This window comes from Stenella coeruleoalba (genome assembly GCF_951394435.1).
Source record: "Stenella coeruleoalba genome assembly, chromosome: 21".
Classification (NCBI taxonomy): Eukaryota; Metazoa; Chordata; class Mammalia; order Artiodactyla; family Delphinidae; genus Stenella; species Stenella coeruleoalba.
The window spans coordinates 30,315,584-30,320,874 of NC_137167.1; the positions used below are offsets into that span (position 1 = coordinate 30,315,584).

At 38.0% G+C, this 5,291-nt stretch overlaps 1 long non-coding RNA gene across 1 annotated transcript; it reads right to left on the bottom strand.

The window, feature by feature from the left end:
- Nucleotides 1–326: 326 nt before the first annotated feature.
- Nucleotides 327–4,832, bottom strand: LOC307179723. The gene is made up of 3 exons (XR_013825525.1): nt 4,674–4,832; nt 1,718–1,771; nt 327–476 (listed from the first exon to the last, which is right to left on the bottom strand). It is a non-coding gene; the product is annotated as an uncharacterized lncRNA (long non-coding RNA).
- Between the last annotated feature and the right edge of the window lie 459 nt (nt 4,833–5,291).

The window sequence follows — 5,291 nt, forward strand, 5'->3', positions numbered from 1 at the left end:
TCTTGAGTTAATTTGTTCGTTTATAATGTTTCAACAGCCTTTCAAATGAATATCGCCAAATAAATATAGTTCTAAAATAAAAACTGCATCCTTCATAAATGTAAAATGAATTTTTGGTGAACGTATATTTATATATTGCGTTTCAAGATTTTTCTGGTTTTAACGTAAGCAGGCAGCATTCCAAACTACCTACACGGAACTGGGACCGGCTGAGACCTGAGTCCGTCCCATAGTGAGTTTTGGAGTCTCTGGTGATTCATCATAAATCTCTTTACGGTGAGACCCACAGGTGTGCACCTCGGGAGGAGCCTAGAAGCTCACGACGACTTCATAGGTCACTTTCCCCACACACCCCCCTTCTCTTTCTCTACACAGTACTCACCAGTTTCCCCAGGGCTCTCCTTGGTCCTCCAGCCAGAAGCTGGGGATTCTGCTACCTCGTTCTGTCCGACACGTTTCTGTCACTGCACCTGCATCTGAGGCCAAGCGGCAGGAGAACAGGAAGTTGTTAAAAGTGCAAAGACGATCACACCATCCTCTAGAGACAACAGTTCCTTCACTCTGAAAAAGGGACGCTGCTGTCATGGCTGTCACTGTCTCTATCCTAGGCTTGCTAGGGAGCTGGGGCATGAGAAAGCAGAGAAAATGAAAACAAATGGGATATTTCCCCCACCCTCTCTGAATGTTAGAGACCCATTTCATGCTCCTCAAACCAGAGTTGGAGGGCTCCTCCTGGAGCTTTTTCTCGGTCCACACTGATGCTATTTCCTAACATGGGGCTGCCTTGAGCCAAGGCCGAGGGTAATGAATGGAAAAAAATTAGGTAAAACTACCACTAATTTAGGAGTACTTCAACGTCTAGTTACTTCTCTAATCAGCTTATTACTGTTTACTTTTTTTTTTTTTACTATTTACTTTTAAAAAAATAGGCTTTATTTTTTACAGTAGTTTTGGCTTCACAGCAGTATTGTTTCTCATATACCCCCCAACACACACACACAGTCTCCTCCATTATGGACAGTCCCACCAGATGCCACATTTGTTCCAGCTGATGAACATACGCTGACACATTATTATCACCCAAACTCTACAGTTCATGGTAAGGTTCACTTTCAGTGTTGTACATTCCGTGGGTTTGGATAAATTGATAGTGATATGCATCTTCCATTTTAATAGCATATGGAGTAGTTTTACTGCCCTAAAAATCCTCTCCGTTTAGTCACCCCACCCCACCCCCCACTAACCACTGGTCACCACTGATACTGTTACTCTCTCTCTCTCTGTATTGGGTTGGCCAAAAGGTTGGTTTGGAACCTTTGGCCAATCCAATATGTATATGCCTGCACCAGAGGACCCTCTCCCCTTCACAAAGATTTTCATTAACATAATGAGAGCTGAAAGTTGTCACTGAATTCTTCCAGTTCGAAATGTTTTTCCAAAGTTATAAAGCAAAAATCGAGACGTATACAAACCGAACAACAGTTTTTATAGAACTTACCTCTTATTAAACCAGCAAACTGTTAACGTGTTTTAGAGCAAAATAGGGAAAAGCCAACACATTTTCAGAAAAAGCTAGTGGACAAATACTCCCTCGTGGCATGTTGTTCTCGGCCAAAACAAAACTCTACCAAATAGCAGACGCAGTCAAATATCTCTGTTATAGGCGACTTATTTACCGTCCCAGGGATCAATACTTCATATCAGAGGGTGAGCTTACCCTGACAGCATGACATTAGCGTTGGTTCTCATTCTTCAAATGCTATCAAGTACACTAAAGAAAATTAACAAGCCACAGTAAGCATTCTCTCAAGCACAATTTTAACTGAATATGATGAGACAAAAATAGAAATATAATAAAACGGTATATGAACTTGGTACCCCAGGTTTGCATTCCCAAATCAGTTACAAAACTATGCTAAGGCAGGTCATTTAAAGTCAGTTTCCTAGGTATGAATTCTACAAAATAATGATTCCACAGAAAAGTGATGAAAAATGCCTAAGTACCTTTAAACTGAAAAGCGTTCTAAAAGTGATAGATTTGATGACAATACAGAAACACACATATATTATTGATCACAGAGGTTGAGCCACTGTAATAAAATGACCAGGAGAGAGCATGAGTTTATTTCAAAATACAGGAGAGTCACAGACCTACTCTGCTTATCGAGTTCTGACAGTGATTCTATAGTGCCATTTTAAAGTATGAGAATAAAAAAGGTTAAAAAAATAAGCTTCCATTCAAAAGTAGCTTACATGGACATCATCTTCATATTTTAATTCACTCATCACTGGAAATCTTTGTTTTGAGGTTTAAACTATTTCTTTATCACGAAAAATCTGAGATTATGAGACCACTAAGTACACAAGGGTTTTCAATCCGAGACATGCGATTTTCCCAATGCCTTCGTAATGTTTTTGAAACTAAGGGCTAAAATACAAGATACTATTTATGCAAAACAAAAATGAAGACATACCCTTTGGTATATGCAGTCACGTGTACATTGATCAACTACAATTGATTATAATCATTTGTAAACCCCTTCGCAGAATATTATTGTTGAAAGGACCACATGGTGAGGGAATTCTTTCCTTCAAAAACTAATATTTTATTTTTTTATGTAAAATAATTTCCATTTCGAATATGACTAATTTCTAAACTCTGATTTTACAAAAAAGACGGCAACGGAAGGCCAACTCTTTTGCCTTTTATCGTAAATTCCCCTTTTTTTTCATGAACAAGATGGGAAAATGGTAAATTGCTAAAATAGTCACTTGGGCAGATGTCCGTGAAATAGTTGTAATAAGAAACAAGCTGTCATCAGTTTAATATAGTTGGTTATATTGTTCCTTTAACTTTTTTACAGACGGCTACATATTCACTGTGAAACACTCAGCCCAAGGTCCTGTCGAAGTCAAAGAAGCAAAGAAAAGACAGTATGATGTTACCCACTCCAGTTATTCCTCAACTCATGTGAATCATAAGGACAGAAAACCCGAGATACAACACAAGGTTGTTTAATAAATTATTGTATATTCTTGGGCAATTCTCTTAATGTCTCTGAGTTTACTTATAAATGAGAAATTAAAAAATGACCTCTAAAGTCCTTTTCAACCCCCAAATCCAATGATCATAGTGACATAATTAACTGTTTAAGACAAATATAATGATCTCATCATCTATCAGCTACTTCACACAAATTATTTTGCAAAACTTTCTGAAGTAGGTATATTTTATTCTGATTTCAGTTTCACAGATATGGACACTGAGACAAAAAGAGACGAATACCTTCTCCAAGATCACAAGGGCAGAAACAAGATATGAACCCAGAGAGACGTCCTCAAAGGTCTGCATTTTCCTTCTTACTTTTCATTCGGCTTAATTTGATTTTTAATGGAAGGAAGTCATCATGCATCATGTACATGAAATGAAGTTCATAGATTTCAGTGTAGAGGTTCATTACTTTGGACAAACCCAAATAACCCCCATCCCAGTAAAGATCTGGGATACTTCCATCACCTCAGGAAGTTCCCTCAATAGCTTTAGAAGGAAGTGAGGTGTCAGAGCACAGCCCACAAAGAACTGAATCCTGACAACAACGCTGTCAGTGAGAGAGAGAGAAAGCTACGAAGGAGCTCCATCCCAGGTGAGGCTTGAGATGAGTGTGGTGTTCTAAGAGGATCCAGAACCACATAATCTAGATAAGCTAGACAAACCGTGCCTGGATTGCTGACCCACAGAAACACAATAATGTTGCTTTAAGCCACTACATTTGGGATAATTTGTTGGGCAGCAATAGAGAACGACACAGCGACAACAGGCTTGTAGTAGGATTTGCATTGCATTGGGAGATTCAGTGCAGTGTTCAAAGATGCATCCTCCGGATTGGAGGCTGTCAGAAAGTGAGGACAATTCTATGATTGGGCGTCTTAATAATTTTTATCTAAAAGGCAGGAAGAACATGGTGACCTTAGAGGTCAGGTGGTAAAGGAACAGCAGTCATTTGCATTAGCAATGCGAGGGAGAAGTAGACTTTTGGTGAGGTTGGTCTGGACAGTTTTTGTTTCGTATTTTGCCCAAATAATTCTGGAATGGTCTTGGTTTTGTCTTGCTCCTTCATGGTCATTGATTGTTTTTGATTTGCTGTTTTTTAAAATTGTGTATGTTCATCTAGAGAAAATCTCTAAGACCCAGACCAGCTACCTCCCAGTTGATAGCAGTCAGGGTTTTTTTCTCTTTTTCTCAAGGTACCTGATGATCAAGGTACCTGATGATTCTTGAATATTAGGTAGTGAAAATTAAGAAATCGGGGAAAAAATCTTAAAATTAATTGTGTTGACTTATATACACACCATCACTATATGTTCAAAATGTGATTTTTACATCGTTTGCATTGATTACATTGTTATCTCTAATCTACTATGTGTACTTCCTACTAGGTACAATCTAGGAGGGTTGGAAAGTACAATTAGTTTAAAACCATGAAGGTATCATTCAGGAAAATTATTATCTTGTAAGCTTCACTCACATGTCAAGAACACTCAATTCTCATTCTGCATGTTGTATTTTCTAAGACCTGATCCCATGCTCAGAAATAAAGTAGTAAGAAAGACGACAAACACAATAATCATTGTGAACACTGCATACACAGAGAAAAGCAAATGTAGTTTCTAACCTCAAAGGCTGGAGAACTTGGCCTTGTATTGCTGGTTCAGGGTGGAGGTGAATGGCAAGCTGAGAAGGAGGTGGTATTTCCAGCTTGTGTTAATCTGCTGAGCTATTCAAGTTTTCCTTTAAATGACGTCAATATCCTTAAAATCCACTTCTCGTTTCTGGAAATCCTCTCCCTTTGTATATGGAAGGGCTAGGTTGGCATCGTATCTTTCTCAATATAGCAACTAGATTACACTATATATATGCTATATAAGATTTCAAGTACAGATTAACAGATTTCATACAGAGATTAATTGATGCCAGAGATAAAAAATAAAAAAGATCCAAAAAACGAGAAATATGCTCATTCCAAATGCTCATTTATTAGAAAGCACAAAGTTACGTCACATGTATTTTTGTTGGATCATATGGGTGAAACCTCACTGGCATGTCCACTAACACATGAATCAGTCAAAAGGGGAATGTTAATATTTAAACAACTTGCGTTAACCTTTTTAAGAAAAAAGTATCAGTACCTTCTGGACATACCAAAAAAATTAATAAAACAAAATCTGGTGTTTACATACACTTAATCAGTATCCTAAATAACGCACACAGCAGCACCTCTGCTCCGTCTTTC